At 36.1% G+C, this 21,522-nt stretch overlaps 1 protein-coding gene and 1 pseudogene across 11 annotated transcripts in view; one reads left to right on the forward strand and one right to left on the reverse strand.

The window, feature by feature from the left end:
* Positions 1-21,522, forward strand: part of Atg10 (autophagy related 10) — a 302,604-nt gene that overhangs the window by 29,874 nt on the left and 251,208 nt on the right. The gene's annotated exons all lie outside the window — the stretch shown is intronic.
* On the reverse strand, positions 4,071-8,849 carry LOC125615795 (annotated as a pseudogene).

Here is a 21,522-nt window from a genome sequence, read left to right on the forward strand (position 1 = left end):
ATATATGGAAATATGTATATTTCAAGAACAGTAAAAATTCAGATTTGGGAGGAGAAATCTCTGAATTTTTAAATGTTGGCAGCTAATTTAGAAAATATTTTTCGAACCTAGTGAAGATCAAATCAGACATCTCAGTAAGGCATGTTATATGAGCTGTGGGTAGTCAGTTTATGACTTCTGGCATTAGGTGTTTGCATAGTGTGAGTGGTTTCTTACCCAGCCCTACTTTATTGCATTCTGTTGGTGTGAATTAGTGACAGGGCCTCCAGGATGTCTCTACCCTAGTTCAAGACTCTATACATCCTCATTTGTACCATTCAATAGCCTACCAACTCTTCTCCAATTCACTGGACAAATTGTAGCCATGGTTAACCTTTCAAAATATCTTTGATGGAGTCCCATTTTCTACATGATTTTTTTCCCTTTGTGTTCAGTCTGAGTTCTATTTATTCTATCACAAAATGTAGAAACTCCATAACAGAGTGTTCAAGAGTCTATATTGTGGCTTTCTGCTAACTTTCCAACTCTACTACCACTCTAAAACTCATTTCCTTTTACTCTTTTTCCAAATTCCCAGAAATGAAGGAAAAGCTATTTTGAAAAATAAAGAAATTTTTATCATTGCTGCCAAAGTGGGAGGGGGGATATCACCAAGTGATCATAAATGTTTATGATTTTCTGAAAGGTGAACAACAAGCTTGAAGGAAGAAATTAGATCCTGAAGCAGGGTTTAGAGAGGACTGTAGTGAAAGGGGAAAAGGGTAGTGGAACAAAAGGAGTGCTTCAGATTCAGAGGCTATGGACCCCAATACAATTCTGAGTTCCTTTCTCTCTGATATTTAAAATTTTTTTTTTTAGTTATTGACGGACCTTTAATTTATTTGCTTGTTTGTATGTGGTGCTGGGAATTGAACCTAGTGACTCACACATATGAGGCAAGATCTCTACTGCTGAGCTATAACTCCAGCCTCTTTTCTCTCTGATTTTATAAATTGTTTTGAAGTAAAAAATAAGTTAACACACTTTGATTAAAGCCTTTTCCCACTTATTTTGGATAATAAGATAGTCAGTTTTACCCTTAAATAGTCTTTTTTCTTTTTCTTAGTAATGTTCAAGATTCACTCTTACTTTAGCTTTTGCAGTCTGTAGACTTGGTACTTTTATGTATTAAGAAAAAGGATAGGAGAAAATATATAAATCATTAATATTTTCTTTAGGGTCACCCTAAATCATGTGGCTAATGGATGCTTATTAAGGTGAATCATAAAATATGTCTATTAGCATCTTCATTCAAAGTTGTTAAGATTTTTAGTTGGTGTGGTAGCGCACGCCTGTAATCCCAGCTGTTTGGGAAGCTGAGGCAGAAGATCACAAGTTCAAGGCCATCCTGGGCAAGTTAGTAAGACCCTGTCTCAAAAAAATAAAAATAATAATCATGATAATTTAAAAAGGGCTGAATCTGTAGCTTAGTGGTAGAACACTCCCTGGGTTAGTCCCCAGTGCCACAAAGATGTTAGACCTGACTAACATATTATGAAAAAGTCCCAAACATTTTCTGGAGAGAGGTGCCAAGAATTTCAGATAGTTTTCTACTTTAGTTTATTTTCTCTTTGGTACTGGGGATTTAACCCAGGGGTGCTTAACCACTGAGCCACATCCCCAGTCTGTATTTAATTTTTATTTTGAGACATGGTCTTGCTAAATGGCTTTGCCTTCTAGAATTTTTCTTGTGTTTTGTATTTATTTTTTAATTTGGGAGCTCAGTTCTGTGATTCTGCCTTTCAAAGATTATTGATAAAATAATTTCTCATAGGTTTTCAACATCATTGTCTCACTTTGGTATAGCAGAAACAGAAAGAGAACATTTGGACTCTGAAAACAAAAATATCTTACTTTTTTTACTGGATCATTTTTCTCTCTCATTCTTTTGTTGTTGTTGTTGTTGTTACCTGGGATTCAGGGACACTTAATAATTGAGCCATATTTCCAGTCCATATTATTTTTGAATTTTTTATTTTTATTTGTTTTATTTTATTTTTTGTAGTTGTAGATGGTCAGCATGCCTTTATTTTATTTGTTTATTTTTATGTAGTGCTGAGGATCAAACCCAATGTCTCACATGTGCTAGGCAAGCGCTCTGCCACTAAGCTACAGCCCCAGCCTACTATTTTTAAATTTTGAGATGGGTCTTGTTAAGTTGCTTAGGTCCTTGATAAATTGCTGGGGTTGGCCTTGAACTTGTGATCTTCCTGTTTCAGCCTCCTGAGTTGCTGTGATTACAAGTGTGCACAATCATGCCTGGCTTTTGTATGGTTCTTTTGTGTGTGTGCCAAGGGTTGGACCTGGTGAGACTGGCTTTGAACTCTTGATCCTCTTGCCTCAGCCTCCTGAGCCACTGGGATTACAGGCATGAGCCAGCACACCTGGCTTGTATGATATTCTTAATAATTAAAGAGCCTCTTTACTCCATTAATTCCTTGTCTCTTCAGTTAAGAAGACAAGTTATACTTGTTTATATTTTGAAATATACATAGCAATACATGAGTTTTGATTACCTCTACTACAGTTTAGGAACCAGTAATTGAAGAGTCTTTTCCCCTAATTCATATAGAGTAAAAAATATATATATATTTTATATATATTTTTTTAATTTTTTATTTATTTATTTTTTTATTCTGGGCATTAAATTCAGAGGTACCTTACCACTGGGCTACATCATCCCTATTTTTTTTTTTTTTAAACAGGGTCTAGTTACATTTCTGAGGTTGGCCTCAAACTTGAGATCCTTCTGCCTCAGCCTCCTTAGTTGCTGGGATCATAAATTTGTGCTACCTGCCCAGCTATGTAGAGTAAAAAAAAAATTTGAGGGGTGGATATTGAGAATTGAACACAGAGGCATCTTATAACTAAAACACGTCCCCAGTCCTTTTTATTTTTAATTTTGAGACAGAGTCTCACTAAGTTGCTTAGGGCCTTGTTAAATGGCTGAGGCTGGCTTTGAACTTTCGATACTCTTGCCTCAGTTTCCCAGGCTGCTGGGATTACAGGTGTGCTCCACAATGCCCAGCCTGCAGCATAACATTAGTAATAAACACTAGAAATATATTTCCTGTATCTGACAAGATTAGTTTTTCATTAGGTCTTACTTTGCTGGCATTTGTAAATCCAAGTGGGCATATCTATCAGAAACAAAATCAAATTAGAGAGTGAACAATTGAATTCATGTATTAAATAGTTACTTTACTTGCCCTACCCATTTACTTTTTATTTATTATTATTATTATTACTATTTGATTTTTTTTTTTTTTTTTGAAATGGAATCTTACTATGTTGCTCAGGCAGTTGTCAAATTTATGGTTTCAGTGATCCTCCTGCCTCAGCCTTGCACATAGCCGAGACCACAGGCCCACACCCACACCAGGCAATTCATTCACTTTGTGTTATTTATACACTGTTATACTGTTTTACAGTAAGCTGTTAGAAGTAATTATTTTTATTTGAAGGGTGAACTATTAAGTACCCATGTAACCAAAAGCTGGGTCCTCATCCTTGACACCAACCAACAGTGAAGACATGGTCTTGAGAAAAAGAAAAATGTTTTACTGCTTTGCTAGCAAAGGAGAAACACAGGGGACTCCTGTCCAGAGCCTGCGACTCTGCCCATCATGGGGAGCAGGGGGTTTTAAAAGAGGTGATTCAGAGAAAATGAGATTAGGAAGGAGAAGATGAGGGAGGAGAAGGTTAGTGAAAAAGTTAGGGAGAAGATGAGGAAGGAGAAGGTCAGGGAGGAGAAGGTTAGGAAAAGGAAAAAACGTACATTTCAAAGTGACAAGGGATATAGTCAAAGCATCAAGTGAACCCCTGTTACACCCATTTAAAAATTTAGTTTCTGTGTACATAGTATGCTTACATTCTTTTTTGAGATTTAGTGACACTTTCAAGGTTCACTGAAAGAAATAAACATTTCCCACAGGTTCCTTAGGAACAATGTTGCTTTATGTAACAAATGCATGTGTTTTTTTGCAATACTTACTTTTGCTTAACTTTTTTTCTTTCCTCCTTCTCCAAAATCCCTGCTCTTCCTCCTCTTCCTTCCACTAGAGATTGAATTCAGAGGCATTGTACTCCTGAGCTGTATCCCAGACCTTTTGTTTGTTTTTTGAGAAGGGGGATTGCTAAATTGCCCAGCTGGCCTTGAATTTGCAATCCTCCCACCTCAGCCTCTTAAGTTGCTAATATTACAGGCATGTGCCACCACACCTGGCCTTACTTTTATTCTTCTTTTAATTTACTTGTAGATTTATATATACTCTAGCTAATAATCCTTTTCATGGGGATTATGAACATGTTACTGCTATTGGGTAATGCTGTATTTATTTAAATATCTACTGTGAGTTAATGAAATATCATTTGTGGCTCTAAACATCACTAGATAAAGACTAAATATACTGCATTCATATAATTTCTTGATGAGACTAAAGTAGATTTTTTTTAAGCTCATTTTTGGAGATTAGGAGGAAAATGCACTTGGAGCTGCGAGTTACATTTTTGTAATAAACATTGAATCCTAGTTAGTTATAATAGATTTTTTTCATTCATTATTTATTAAGAGCTATGATTTGTCTCTTAAGCATATGCAAATCTTAAGCAATCATTTCAAGAAGAAAGGATTGTAACACTTGTGTGTTAAATACTTTTGAATATTGTTTTTAATTTTTTTAAAAAATTTTTATCCAAAACGTGTTTATTGGTATGGTTTCTCATTCATCTTGATTCAGATTGCTTTTTGTGCTACTTCCTCCTGAAGGAACATTCTTCTGTAAACCTTGCTTTTCCACCTGTAGGCTGGCAGAGGACAGCCAACACAGAAATCTACTTTTGTGCAGAACTAAAAACTGTGGTGATTTTATAGCATCCTGGGCTTTTCACATCCGTGAAATAGGAATTGCGGCTCTGTACCAAGTGCTTCTTCTTCTGCTTCCTCCTCTTCTCTTCTGGAGAGGTGAAAGGGATTATTTTCCCAAACCATGTTCTTGTGGGGAGTGTCACTGCCAGAAAGGTGTCACTGCCAGAAAGTTGAACACTGTTTTTGTTTGTTTGTTTTGTACCAGAAATTGAACCCAGGGGTGCTTAAACATTGAGTCACATCCCCAACCCTTTAAATTTTTTTAAAAAAATTTTGAGTCAGGATCTCACTAAGTTGCTTAGGGCCTTGCTAAATTGCAGAGGCTGGCTTTGATCTTGCAATCCTTCTATATCAACCTCCCAGGCTGTGGGGATTACAGGCATGTGCCACCACGTCCAGCTTCTGTAAGATGAACTATAATGTTTCTTTCAATATGATGGTTATTTTATGTTTTTAGGTGACCAAATCACAATCACGGGAACACAAATGAGTATAATTTTTCATGCATAGTTACATGAATAAAATAATTATTTTTTGTCCATCCATGTGTAGTACTGGGGATTGAACCCAGGGATGCTGTACCACTCAGCCTCTTTTATTTTTATTTTATTTTTTTTGAGACAGGGTTTTACTAAGTTGTCCAGGCTGACTTTGGACTTGGGATTCTCGTGTCTCAGTCTCCCATGTTGCTGAAATTCAGGTGTGCACCACCTGAAATTGTGCAGGGTTAAGATTCCCTTTTTGAACAGTTCAGTGGACACTGCCATTGCTGAGTTCATTTCTTTCTTTCTTTTTTTTTTTTTTTTTTTTTTTTGGTGGTGGTGGTACTGGGGATTAAACCCATGGGCACTCTACTATTGAACTACATGCCCAGCCCTTTTTTATTTTTTGAGACAGGATTTCACAAATTTATCCAGGCTGTCCTTAAATTGCCCTTGATTTTCCTCTGCCTCAGCCTCCTGAGTCACTGGGATTATGGGCCTATGTTAACCACACCTTGCTTTCTAGCGTTTTGAAAAAAAAAAACCAAACTAGAAAATAAAAAATATTTGATTGTTCTGTTCCTGGTTTTTAACATGAGGTTTAGTTTCTTTTCCATTTTGTATCTAATAATGAAGGTATTTAAATCTGTAAATTTCTTCTAAGTAGTATTCTTTATATTCTATAGTTACCAGGTATAATAATTAGCAAACAAATCAAAGAAACAAAATAGAAAACAAAATAGAATTTCCAGAAATAAATCTCAATATATGAGAAAGATGGAAATTCATTTTAATGTGAAATGAAATTTTTAATAAATTGGTGCTGGCACAAATGATAATCTTGAAGAAAAAATTTTTTTGGTACAAGGGATTGAACCACGTCCCCAACCATTTCTTATATTTTGAGACAGGATCTCTCAAGTTGCTGAGGCTGGCTTTGAACTTGGGATCCTTCTGCCTAGCCTCCTAATCTGCTGGTATTACAGACGTGTGCCACCATTCATGGCCATTTGAAGAAATTCTTAAAAATTATAATTATCTTTTAGCATAGGCATAAATAAATTTCAATTTTATTACTTACATTTTTCTTCTAAGAAATGTAACTATATGTTCTATCCTGAGTCAAAAAGGAGCCTTTTAATCATGGAAAACTCAATGGATATATACAAATAAAAATTTTACTTTGGAAANTTTTTTTTTTTTTTTTTTTTTTTTTTTTTTTTTAAGTATAAATGACTGCTCAGTCTTTTTCCTGGTGCCATTGGGTTTCAGTTAAATCTTATGTACTAGGGAGCCATTTTCTATCTTTAAAGTGATTTGCTTGTCTGATCTATTTTGAATTACTTTCATGTTTGAATTTAGAAAAAACTTTCTTTAAAAAATTTTTTTTTTAGTTGTGGATGGACAAAATACCTTTATTTTACTTATTTATTTTTATGTGGTGCTGAGGTCGAACCTAGTGCCTCACACATGCTTGGGAAGTGCTCTACCACTGAGCCACAACCCAACCCCTGAAAAAATTTTCTTGTATTTCTTTTTTTTAATTTTTTTTTATTTTTCGAGAGAATTTTAATATTTATTTTTTAGTTTTCGGCGGACACAATATCTTTGTTTGTATGTGGTGCTGAGGATCGAACCCAGGCCGCATGCATGCCAGGCGAGCGTGCTACCGCTTGACCACATCCCCAGCCCCTCTTGTATTTCTTATTACCAAGATCTGAGAGAATGTTTCCAAGTACAGACAAAATTCTAATCATGTATATTTGTAAAAATGAATAGGAAAATCACCAATTGTCTTATTACCCTACTATAATTGTGGTTGTTTTTGTTAACTTCCTTATATGTAGGCTTTCATATTAGATACCTATACTCTTCTTTTTAAAAAATTTTTTTGTTGTAGTTGGACACAATACCTTTATTTTATTTACTTACTTTTTTTATGTGGTGCTGAGGATCGCACCCAGGGCCTCGTTCATGCTAGGTGAGCGCTGTAGGCGAGCGCTGTACCGCTGAGCCACAACCCCAGCCCCCTAGATACCTATACTCTTAATTAGATAAATATTTCCTGGTTGAGTTTTTGTTTGTTTTTTTGGTACTGGGGATTGAACTTGGGGAGCTTTATCATTGAGCTATATCCCCAGCCCTTTTTATTTTGAGACTGAGACTCACTGAGTGCAAATTGCTTAGGGCCTTGCTAAATTGCTGAGGCTGGCCTTGAACTTGCAATTATTCTGCCTCAGCCTCCAGAGTTCTGAAATTACAGGCATGCACCACCCTGCCTGGCTTCCCAGTTGAGATTTTAATGGGTGTCTCTTTCAATTTACAAATTTGGAGTAAAATTGCATACCTATAGCATCATATTCCCTTTTAGGAATATGATATTTACTTTTTAAAGTCTTCTATGGAGTTTAAAATTTTCTTAATATAGGCTTTATAAATTTATTTAATTTGATCTGGGTAAGAATAGGATAGCTTTAGATCTATTGTTATTCAGAGAGAGACTAGGATTTTCCCAATTTTAAATTCTAACAGGTTATTGATAATATGTAGGAAAGATACTGATTTCTTACTGATTTTAATAGTTTTAAAAATAATTCTCCAGTGACTTATGTGTCATCTGACAATGAAAATAATGTTTCTTTTCCAACACTTATGGCTTCATTTTGGTCATATTGTATTATTTATACTTGCAGAACAGATTGTACACTGCAGCAGAAATTGCATTTAATCTTGTTTTGCAGCATCCCTTTTATGCTCACAATGTTCTGTAAGTACACAGGACAGTCTTATTTTCTTCATTTTGCATAGAGATAAGTAAAATAAATGAATAAACTTAGCCTCAAGATAAAATTTGATGTGTTCAAATTTGAAGTAAAACTAGAACAAGAACCCAGGTCTTCAAACCACTATTGTCCATATTTCTTTATGTGATGTATTTCTCTAAAAAGCAAATTTGGGAGGTGGGCTCGGTACAGGAGATTGAATTTAGGGCACTCCACCACTGAGCCACATTCCCAGCCCTATTTTGTATTTTATTTAAAGACAGGGTCTCACTGAGTTGTTTAGTGCCTTACCAAGTTGCTGAGGCTGGCTTTGAACTTGGGATCCTCGTGCCTCAGCCTCCCAAGCCACTAGGATTACAGTGTGCACCACTGTGCACAGCTAAAGTGTAAATTTTACTTGAAGTTTAATTATGTAAATAATCTCATGAATTATATCTCAAACTCAAAACTAAGCTCATTATTTTTCACCCTCCATATTAGTTGCTGTATCTGAATTTTTTGTTTTAGTATATGGCTTCACCATCCTTTTGGCTTAGGTCATAAACCTAAAGGCTTTTAAACATTCCTCTGATTCCTCAATACCTAAACTGAATGGGTAATTACATCAGTTTATTCTACCTTTGAAAATCCAATTGGCTTACCTCTGCATCCTCTGCCCTTCTTGCCCATCACCACCATCTTTATTCAGGCTAATAGAATTCCTCTCTTTGTCTCTGATCTTGCCCTCTGTCAACTTGCCTTCCACCTTGCCAAAGTGATCTTATAAAATGCAATTCCAACTCATTAGTCTCTGGTTAAAGTCCTTTAATGATTCCCCATTATTTCAGGATATAATTCAGGAGGCTACTTAGTGCTTGTGTGTGTGTGTGTGTGTGTGTGTGTGTGTGTGTATATACATACATACATAAATACATACCTATTTCTATTTTGGTACCAATATCATGCTGTTTTTGTTACTACAGCTCTGTAATATACTTTCAGATCAGGTATTGTGATGCCTCCTGCTTCACTATTCTTGCTTAGTATTGCTTTGGCTATTCTGGAAGACCACAGACTTTGAAACTAAAAGGTTTACTACCATATGTGCTCAGTTTATCTGTAACTGAAGGTGAAAATATGCCATTCAGCAGATCTCTCTCTCTCTCTCTCTCTCTCTCTCTCTCTCTCTCTCTCTCTCTCTCTCTGTGTGTGTATGTCACACACACATATATACTACAAGGGATTGATCCTAGGAGCATTTTACCACTGAGCTACATCCCCAAACCCTTTTAATGTTTTATTTTGAGACATCACTAAACTGCTCAAGTTTTTGCTAAATTGTTGAGTCTGCCCTTGAATTTAATGCTCCTCCTGTCTCAGCCTCCCAAGTTGGAATTGCAGATGTGAGCTTCCACACCTGATCATACAATGCTCTTGCCTTAAAAAGATGTACTTTTTTGAGTCTGATTTATTTCTCTCAGTTTTATGTTTGTGCATAACTTAGTTGCTATGTCAATGATTGATCAGAGGTTGTGCCCTTATAATCTGAGCCAATAAGTCTTTCACCATTCTCAAAGGATCTTTTGGTAGGTTGAAGAACACATGCAAAGCTCGAGCAATTTAAAAGTCTGCCCTGTCTTCTAATTTCTCCCATATTCCTGTGCCTGTGCACAGCCTCTCCACCAACTAGGATGTATGGACAGCTTAGCACCCTTGATTTCCCCTATGCATGGAAGGCAGCCAGCCAGGATTGTGAGCAGAGTTCATGCAGTATCTTGGTGCATCTCTCATTTGCAGGATCTCCCTGTTACTTTTCTGTTTATGTTGCTGATTGATTGCTTGTCTTAACTGGGATGGCTAATTGAGACTTGATACTGATGTTGCTACTCTTCTGGAGTTGCTTCTGGATGGCATATTTTCACCTTCAGTTACAGATAAACTGAGCACATATGGTAGTAAAGCTTCTAGTTTCAAAGTCTGTGGTCTTCCAGAATACCCAAAGCAATACTAAGCAAGAATAGTGAAGCAGGAGGCATCATAATACCTGATCTGAAAGTATACTACTGAGCTGTAGTAACAAAAACAGCATAATATTGGAACCAAAATAGACATGAAAACCAGTGGAATAGAATAGAAGACACAGAAACAACCCCAACAAACTTATAGCCATCTTATATTTGACAAAGTTGCTAAAAAGATATCTTGGAGAAAAGGCAGTCTTTTTTAACAAATGATTTTGGTAAAACTGGATAGCTATATGTGGAAAAATTAAGTTAGACCCCTCTCTTTCAACCTGCACAAAACCCAGATTGAAATGGATCGAAGACTTAGGAATTAGACCAGAAACCTTACAACTTCTAGAAGAAAACAGGATCAATACTCTATCATATAGGTGCTGGCACAGACTTCCTTAACAAGGCCTCCAAAGCATAAGAAATAAAACCAAGAATCAAATAAGTGAGATGACATTAAACTAAAAAGCTTCTGCACAGCTGAGGAAACAATTAAGAGTGTGAAGATAGAGCCTACAAAATGGGAGAAAATCTTGACCAGTTACTTCTCCAATAGGGGATTAATATCTAGAATATACAAAGAACTAAAAAAAACTTAATACCGAAAGAAAAATAACAACAACAACAATAACCCAAATAACCCAATCAATAAATGGGCAAAAGAACTAAACAGAAACTTCTCAATAGAAGAAACACACAGAGGCCAATAGATATATGAAAAAATGTTCAAAATCTCTAGTAGTCAGAGAAATGCAAATCAAACTATATTAAGATTTCATCTTACTCCATTCAGAATGGCAGTTATCAAGAATACAAACAACAATAAATGCTGGCCAGGTCGTGGGGTGAAAGGAACACTTGTATATTTGTAACAGGGGTTCACTTGATGCTTTGACTATATCCCTGTCACTTTGAAACATACATGTTTTTTTTTTTTTTCCCAACCTTATCCCTCCCTGATCTTTCTGATCTTATCCTTCCTGATCTTCTTTTCCCTTCTCCCTCATCTTCTTTTCCCTGATCTTCTCCTTTCTGATCTCTCCTCCCTAATCTCATTTTCTCTGAATCACCTCTATAAAAGCCCCCTGTTTCTGATGATGAATCTCAGCCTTTGGGACTGAAGTCCTCTGTTTCTTCTTTGCTAGTAAAGCGATAAACTGTCATTTTAATTTTTCTGAAAACCGTGTCCTCGTTATTGGATTGGCATCGGAGACAAGGACCGAGCTTTCGGCAACACATTGTTGATGGGACTGCAGACTACTACAACCACTCTGGAAAGTGGTTTAGAGATTCCTCAGAACTAGAAATGAAACCACCTTATCACCCAACTATCCCACTCCTGGGTGTTTTTCTAAAAGATCTAAAATCAGTTTAATACAGCGACATACCCACATCAATGTTTATGGCAGCATAATTCACAACAGCTAAATTATGGAATAACCCAGATGATCATCAATAGATGCATGGATTAAGAAATTGTGGTTTATATATATATACAATGGAGTCCTTCTCAGCTATTAAAATAATGAAATTATGGCATTTGGCAGTAAATAGATGGAAATGGAGAATATCATTAGCCAAACTCAGTAACTCAAAGATTGAATGTATTCTCTCATGCAGAAGCTAGAGTAAAATAAAGGAAAGAGGGAGAGAATGATAAGATTACATAAAGAGCCAATCATATACAATTAATAGACAAGTGAAAGGAAGTCTAGTTAAAGGAAGGAGAACTTGGGGGGTGGGCAGGAGGGAAAGGGAAAGAGAAAAGAGGTGATCATAAACTGAAATCGATTTCCATGAATGTCTAAGTTTGTTGGGATGAACCCAAGTACTAAGTTTTAACCATAAAGATCTAATAAAAAAACAAAACAAAGTCTGAGGTCTTGGAAGAACCATTGCACTGATCACCTGGGAGAGATGGGAGAGGCTCCAAAGAGGAATGCCACAAACTAGCATTGTTCTTGCTTGAATTCCAAAAGTTTTTCATAAGTAAGTACTTCTTCCTCTTGTTCTCCTCCTCTTCCTCTTCCTTTTTTTCTTAGAAAAAGGAAAAAGGAGGTTTATTGCTTTGCTAGCAAAGGAGAAACACAGGGGACTCCTGTCCCAGAGGCTGTGATTCTGACCATTGGCAGGAACTGGGAGTTTTTAAGGAGATGATTCAAAGGCCACATTCCATGTGTTGTAATTTACTTATTAATTTAGCAGATCGTCACTTCTGAGATCTGGTACTATCCCCAAAGTACGGATTACTTCATTCCTATGGTGGATGTGTACTAAAGGACAGATATAGCTGCCTAAAATGGGGAAGAGAGGTAATCCTTTTTCCCCTGAGATTAAGGAGGGGAAGAGATTTGGAAGTAGCAGGGAGAGAGGAAGAGAAAGAAACATGTCCATTTTAAAAATAAGTTTCAGTGGCAGAGTAGCAAGGGCTATGTTTAAATTTGTTTTAATTGAACATGAACACATTACCTTTGTTTTACTAGTTTATTTATTTTATGTGGTGCTGAGGATTGAACCCAGTGCCTCATGTGTATAAGGCAAGTGCTCTACCACTGAGCCACAACCCTGGCCCAGCAAAGGATATATTCAAAGCATAAAGTTGGCCACTGTCACATTTCCCCACTGTCAATTTCTATATTCCATTTCTATCAAAAAATGGGTCATGACATCACCAAATTGCTTCCTGCTGAAAGAGGGCAAAGTTGGGGGAAGTAACCCAAAGACCTTGTTCTCTATCAGGTTGGGCTTGGACAATTAAGGGTATTCAGCATCAGAGCAATCCAGAGGCACACAGTGGCAGATGGCAGGTGACTGGACAAGGTGTTCATAGTGCAGAGATCATGCTAAGACAACAAAAAATGAGACAGCAAAGCATTGCTTTTTTGTAAATAATTAGCACAAAAGCAATTAGTATTTTAGTCAGTCTCTGAAAATCATGAAGGCAGTAACTCAATCATATCAGTGAAAAACAGATCAAGTTTATCAATGTAGGAGGATAGGAAGATTTGTAGGTCTATGAGAGCAGGCTCAAATTAACTCAGAACAAACTTGCAACTCTAGAGTCCTTTGTGATCATCATTATTAGACATTCCCTCAGAAGAACTCTTCCTTTATAGCCTCCAGCTTTATTTCTTTTGGTAGGGCTGACAAATGTACATCTTTAAGTTACATTAAAAAAAAAAAAAAACATTGTTTTTTCCTTGTAAATGTCCATGTAGGATTGTGTTTAGGCTATACTCTCCTTCCAGGTGTTTGAGACCAAGTTAGTCAAAACTGACCTGTTACTGTCTACTCTTAAAAGTCAGTTGAGATTCCTTAGAGATCACTTAGGGGTGTGTGCAAAGCCTCTTGGCTCCTTTAGCTTTCCTTTACCAGTGGTGTCATCTGACAGGATGGGTTAGAGTCTTGTTGATCATATGTGGCTTCTCTTGGAAGCATCAGGGATATTTCCATCTCTGATGACCCTCCTCTTTGTAGAATGTGCACTGGCTGGCTTCCTGTTCTCTGCAGTCCTCTTGAGCTCCCTGATAGGCAGATCAGGTGACTTTCCAGAGTTGCATGGCCCAGAGAGGGATCCCATCATTCTCTGTGTCCTGGCTGAGCTTAGAGGGCAATGGACAAAACTTTGGCTGCTTTTTCCCTGGCCCTTTTACTTCCTTGACTTTGGTCTCCAAGTTTTTGGTTTTAAATATTCATCAGGCCATTTTCACCAGTCTTAAAGTGGAAGTAACAGGTAATAACTTCACTATATATAGTTCTACAATGCCGGGTGTGTTGGCACATGCCTGTAATCTCAGCAGCTCAAGAGGCTGAGGCAGGAGGATCACAAGTTCAAAGCCATCCTCAGCAACAGCAAGTTGCTAAGCATTTCAGTAATACCCTGTCTCTAAATAAAATACAAAATAGGGCTGGAGATGTGGTTCAGTGGTTGAGTACCCTGAAGTCAATCCCTGGTACCACCCCTCAAAAAAATATATAGTTCTGCAGTTACCCCTTTCATTTAATTGGGGTTAGTATTAGTCCTGGAAGCCAGCATTATATACTCTCTGTCCTATAGATGATGGCTTATTGTCTCAAATTAACTCAGGCTGTTTTATCATAAACAGTACCTCTGTAAAACACTAACAGAAAACTGTTATAAAGTTTACAAGGAAAACACAAAATGAAATTAACAGAGCAAAAGCATATTCAATTTGTATAATAGGTATGAACCAAGAAAAGTAATTTTTATAATCTTAAACCTTTACTTAGTTATGTATTATATCCCCTGTTTATTTAGAGATCACAGTAATCTTTACAACAACAATTGATCTTTTGAGCACAATTTTAAGTGAACTAAACTCTAGCCTATTTTGGAGCCATTCCAACATGAAGTAAGGTGAGAGGCAGAGCCTTATCTCAGGTAAGGTGGGGCTTTTGACAAATAACACAATACATTACATCTGAAACATGAATCAAATTAAGACTAGGAGAGTTTTTAACTTTCTTTTTGTGGAAAAAGTGGCAAAATGTTTCCATGTTAGAATGTCACCTTTAAACAGATCAGGCTCTCCTATTACTCTCCAAAAATACATTTAAATTCCAATTCCAGTGTGAAGAGTAACACAAAATCATATATGTAACTTATTGACAACAGGTTACTTTATCCAGCTATAAAACATCAAATGACATGAATAAATACCAACAAATTTGTTATTTCTATATAAATCTAAAACTATTGCTATGAATAATTTTAGTTTGGAGAACACCAGCTTGGCAAAGTGCTCTCCCTAAGCTTTACATTTAACTAAGTTTAACTTAAAAATACCATTTAGAAACAATAGTGTATGGTAACTGTAATCATAGGTCTGCATGGATTAGCAGTGCTAGCAAAAGTCCAGAGGCTGTGATTCTCAAAGAAGTACTTCTTTTTTTTTTCTTATTTTCTTTTTTGTAGTTGTAGATAGACACACAATATCTTTATTTATTTGCATGTGGTGCCGAGGATTGAACCCAGTGCCTCATATGTGAGGCAATCACTTTACCACTACCCAGCCCACAGAAATACTTCTTAATATGTTATTTGCCTTTGGTTGATTTCCAGATCTCTAAAATGATCATTTTTAACAATTTTATCTAACTTTATAGTTATTTGATAGAGAAAAGGATTTGAAGTCCTGAATTTGAAGTTCTGCTTCTTGAGACTACACAATGGTTGTTATTTGTACTTTTCCTAAAAACTTGTTCATTTGAATATCTTTTATATCACTTCATTTTGTGATTTGCAAGGTTTAGTGTTTTGCCTAGAATCACTATGTATTTCCTTGAGATTAAATTTAAGCATCATCTACTTCAGTAGGCAACTGTGACCTTTCAAATTTGGCTTAGGTATTCCTCCCTTGTTTTTTCATGGAATTTACTTATAGTCTGGTACCGTGATTGTCTATATGCCTGCCTAATTGCTAATGTAGTCTGAGAGCTCCTAGAGAGTAAGGACTATTCTCTTTTATACATCCTTGGTGCTTAGCATACATGTGTTTAATTGAATCAAAATATTATAAACTGCAAGGAGTTCAGTCAATTTTTTAAAAATTTCTGTAAATACATTCCATTTTATAATATATTGTTTGAAATGAGTGGGTTATTTAGTGGCACTTAAAAACCTATTTATTTTAGAATTTATTAAGTAGTAAAATTCTTTTTTAGTGGAATGACCTTTCAGGTTAATATTACTATGTAATGTCATCATGACCTATAGGCTGCTAAATTGGTAAATTTGTTGATCTTTTAGCAGTGCTTGACAGAATTTACCATTCTTTCCTTCTTGATATATTTCCTTCATTTGATGTCTGCATTGTCTTGGTTTACCTCCTATTTTATGCTTAATACCTTTTCAGTCTCCTTTGCCATATCTTTTTCCCACAACTTCATAATATTAGGGCTTGGCTCAGTTCTGTGTCTTATTCTCATGACCCCAGTGATCTCATCATTTAAATGCTATCTAAATACCAATTAATCTCAAATGTATACCCACTGCCCAGATTTCTCTTCTAAATTTCAGATTCATGAGGCCAACTTCTTACTTTCATTGGGGCTTACAAAATGATACCCTGAATTCCAAAGAATGATGACTTTGAACTAAAGGAGCAATGTGCCTCTCTCTGCCACCCATCTACTGAGTATACTAATCATTACTCTTCAAGGCACAGGGAGGGGCTTCCTCTGAAGCTTCCTTCCCAGAAGGAGTACATTTGAGATGGCACTTCATTAACCAGGAAAGATTAACCTGAAGAAAGAAGAGACTCAAATTCTCCATTCCCAGGACACTCTAATACATGACCAGGCAGCTCTGAGCGACTACCTGGGACACTTTATATACTTAATAAGACAAGCCATGCTTTGCATTCTTCTCCTTATCTCTCCTGTAGCTTCTTACAAATCTCCAGGATACTCCAAGCCCTTTCCTATCCAGTCTCTCTTCTTCTCCAGAGGTTATTTAAGCCTCAGCCATCTGGACCTCAAGGGAGTCTAATACATTGTGTTTGAGTTCCATGCTGTGATTTTCCTTTCATGCACTTTAATCAATTTATTATGTCTTTTTTTCTCTCATTAATCTGCCAGTACATTGTCAGTTCATTTCAGTGAACCTTCAAAGGGCAGAGGGGAAATTTCTCTTTGTCCCCACTTGACATTTCTGCTTTGATGTCTCTACTTAGATCCCAAAGTCAACATGTCCAAAATAAAGCCTTTATTTCCACACTTCCCCCAATTTCTCACCTACCATCATCCAAACTAGTCTCTGAGTTTGTTACAACTCCACTCACCCAGTTGCTCAAGCTATTGAAATTATCCTTAACTTTATTTCCCAAAGCATTGGGAAATCTTGTTTTATCTTCCCCTCCTAATATCCAGAATTAGACCATTTATCTTTTCTGCTACCATCCTGGTATAAGCTACCACCAGTGTTTACTAGGATCACTTTTGTAATGATCTTGCTTTCACTCCTGCCTTCTTATAGCTTGGCCCCTTAAAAATACAAGTCATATTGTGTTACTTCTTAACTCAAAGTAAAAGCCAAAGTGTTACAGCTCTACACACTGTTCAATCAACTCTCTTCCCCACCCTTTTTACTCTCCTGACTTCACTTCCTATTTCATAACCATCTAGACACAATAACCTTCCTTGCTATTTGTCACATGTCAGACAAACGTTCTTGCCTTGGGGTCACTGAGTTGACTGGTCTTCCATCTAGATTGTTCTTATTCTACATGTGGCTATCTCCCTTAGGTCTTTCATGTCATTGCTCACATAATGTATTCTTAATGAAACCTTACTGACCACCTTATTCAATGTTTCAAACCACCTGGCTTTTACCTGGCAGCCTCATTCACTCCTGGACACCACTGATTCCTCTTGTTCCACTCTTCTCTCTCTCTCTCTTTCTTTATTTGTACTGTGGCTTGAACCTAGAGTGCTTAACTATTGAGCCACATTCCCAGCCCTTTCTATTCTTTATCTTGAGATAGGGTGTTGCTGATTTGCTTAGGGCCTCTTTAAGTTGCTAAGGTTGGCTTTGAACTTGAGATACTCTACTTCACTGGGATTACAGGCTTGAGCCACCATGCCCAGCTGTACTTTGCTTTTTCTATTACTACTATTCACCTTATAACATGTTCTGTGTATTTTTTACTTATCTATTATAGTCATCCTTTAGTGTTTTCTTTTACCCTGCTTAGTCTGTTAGGAAAGGGATCTTTTTTTGTTTGTTTTTATGCCCAAAGCAAGTAGAATATCATGGTCATAAAGAAAGTGTGTAAATAAATATTTGCTAAGTGAATGATTGGATATCTGATTGTCCAGAAAAATTTTAAATTCACAAATTTTCTCTAGAATTTTATTAGACAAAGATTTTATTTTGTTTGAAAGTTTTTGAAAAATTAAAAAATGCCAGTGTTCCTTTATATTCTTTAATTGATGAATTAGGATCCATGAAAACATCTTAGCATTTACATAAAAATTTAATAAGTATCATTCAAATAACCTCTTCAGGGCAGTCTTTTTAATAAAACTGGCATTTCTGTAGAAATGGAATTTTTCTATAATGATATGCAGTATAGTAGAATTTAGTGCATACTTTAGATTTAAAAATAACCATGTAACAGTGTGTTGAGTGGGGCCTTTTTATCTTGTTCCAGAATTACAGCTGAAACCCTAAGCTGAAGACAAAAGTCTCTAAGTAACTAATTTTCTATATTTGGGTTTCTATGAATAATCTACAAGCCACTAGGGCCAGAAACTTGCTTGCAGAAACTGCCCCTAGGAACCATTCCTGTAGAACTGTAATCCCCCATCCCATCCCAATAGGAGCATAGGTCTCACCAGAGGGGGATTCACGGTTCTTAATGACTAACTATTTCCTCCCTTCTAAAGCCTACTTTTATTCTTCAAATAACCACTTGTGAAGAGTATGGGGTGCCTGCAGGTATGGAGTATGAGTAGCCATTTCACTGCTTCCTTGGATATTTGCTTAGCTATGGATTTATTGATTTGCTCTTTTCTGCCTGAGCAGAGGTAGAGTTGAGAGCAATGGTGGGGCTAAAGGTGAGGGGAAAGGATACTGTTTAATCTGTTTTACTGGCTGCTTCATAGAGGAGCTAGGCTTGACCTGTGTTTTCCTATGTCTTGCTCAAGAATGCTGGTAGCCAGATAAAGGGACTTCAGCAGTGGTAGAGGGAGAATGCTGACTGCCTGAATAAGGTAAAATGTACCAGGGTAGTTCTCCTTGCAGGAGCCTTGGAAGAACCCCACAATCACCCTGAGGAAGCTAGCAGTTATGTGTTTGCCCCATGAAAGGATTTGGATACCCAGTTAGTGTCAGCCAGAGAAGCAATGGCAAACAAAGAGGACTATGATTTTATCCGGCTAAGGCCAGAGAAGACCCTCCCTCCTTCTAATTCTCAAGTCATGGGCTCCCAGAATTAGTGAAGGGTAAGCAATTTTTCTGAATAAGACCATGTTGCATTTCTCCATTCCAAGCTGCTAAGTATGTGGGTTAAACCATAGAGAGAAAAGTATTTTGAATTTGAGACTGAAGTCTTTTAAGTATTAAAAATAATAATATAATTGGGTCTTAATATCTGAAGGATAGAGTTCTAATAACTGGAAACATCTAAAAAGTTATGAATGGGACCATGTTGTTTAAAGATTCCCAATATATATTAGTTAGGTTTTTGCTGATCAATAAACTATTACAAACCCAGTGACTTGAAACAACAACTATTTATTATTTCTTAGAAGCCTACCTCCTGCCCCCATCTTTTGGGTGCTGGGGATTGAACCTAGGGGCACATTACCATTGAGCTACATCCCCATCCCCCCCTTTTTTTCCCCTTGAGACAGGGCCTTGTAATGTTGCCTATGCTGCATCAAATTTGCAGACCTTCTGCCTCAGCCTTCTGAGTTGCTGAGATTATAGGTATGTGCCATAGCACCTGGCAGAAGTGTACACATTGGTTGGATAGTTTTGCTGATCTGTAGCAGACTCAGTTGATATCTGCTGGGATTGTTTATGTATTTGCAGTGAACTGAGGGTTGGCATGGGGTGGCTGGTCTGGGATAGCCTCATTTGGCATGGTTCTGCTTGGTTTTACCTTCTGGCCTGCTATCCTGAGCCTACTGTCATTGTGGTGGCAAGGGTTCAAAGGGAGGAACTCTTTTAGACCTTTACTTGAGCTTTTCACAGAGGCCAGTCTCTAAGTTAGTAATGGGAAGGCAATGCCAAAAGGCGTGGAGTCCCTAGCTTCATAGGGAGGCATGAAAATTAGGATCACTAACTCAATGTGCCACACTTACCAGGTGGGAAAGGACATTCCCTACATGAAAGTTAAGGACAGTTATTAGAAAAGATAAAACCATTTTGTGTTTGTATTCTGAGGAGTAGAGACCCTTTAGTATATAGGTTGCAATTGATTTGGACTATATAGGTTTCTAAGACAGAAATAATTTATTTTTATATTCTTTCTCAATATATGAGTTTAACAAGTTGATTTTTGAAGCATCTTCATTTTTAAATTTAGGAGGTCATGCTAAATATGAATATATATAATCTACTTAATATTTAAGAGGTAATACCTAAAATTGTTATATCTAGAGAAAGCTGTAGACACAAAATTCATGGCATTTGGAATTGAATTCCAAGAGAAATAACAAGGAAAATGGCAAGTGATTGCTTCTGGAGAGGCTGACCATAGTATGTGGAAAGATGAGAAAGGGGTTGGTGACTTTTGTTATGTAGGTACATTTGTGTGTATATTAATTTTTAAAGTATGTGATGTATTACTTTGGTTAAAATGAGTAATAATTTTTAAAGGACAAAATCCATTTTTAAAACACTATGCTGTTGTTTGCACATGATGTTTCATTTGATTTAACCTTCACAGTATCTTCATGAGTGCCTTTCTTATTTCTACTTTAGATGAGGCATGTAGGCTTAGAGAAATTAAATGACTTGTTCAAAATTTCATAATCTTTATGTTCAAGTCAGGGTCAAGATTAGAAAAAGGCATGTATGCTTCTGAAGACTATCAGTTTAACTCCTAACTTTTAATTTGATATTCCAGTATTCATTGACTGAGTCAATAATCATTGACTGATTTTAATCTGCTCCGTAGAGCTATTGTGCAACCAACAGAAACAATGGAACTGAAATATATATATATATATATATATATATATATATANTATATATATATATATATATATATATATATATATATATATATGAAATATATATGTATAAATATATGAAATAAATCTGTATATATACACATATATATGTAAATATATATATGAAATTTCATACAATATAAGTGTAAGAAGAAATATATATATACAAATATATGTAAAGAAATATATTTATATTTATAATCAAAATGCAGTTGCTTCATATCAACATCTAGTCTTGAAATGGAAAAATAGCAGTTGGGCAAATTTTCCAGTGAGAATATGATGATGAATATTCAGTATGATTCAATTTCCCTAAGGAAAATTATTTTTATTTAATCTTGTTAAGTATTATATTAGATACTTAGATTTCAGATGCTGGATTGAAGGAGCATATATAGTTTTTTTAAAAGTATACTTGTAGTATTAGAAAAGCATTTATTAATAAAATTGACTAAAAAGAATTGATCTGTTTTCACAAGTTTTCCAAGTTACCAATTTCCAGCTGTATTATCCTACTTTAGGTGTTAATTTTGACATAAACTTCATATACTAATTGCCTTTAACAGATGCCATAGATATTTATTGCAAAATGTCATTGAAAAGACAGATTTAATATATTAGTTTAGTACACATAGTGATTTAAAGATTAAAATATG

The sequence above is a fragment of the Marmota marmota genome, unplaced genomic scaffold, assembly GCF_001458135.2.
Source record: "Marmota marmota marmota unplaced genomic scaffold, marMar, whole genome shotgun sequence".
Lineage (NCBI taxonomy): Eukaryota > Metazoa > Chordata > Mammalia > Rodentia > Sciuridae > Marmota > Marmota marmota.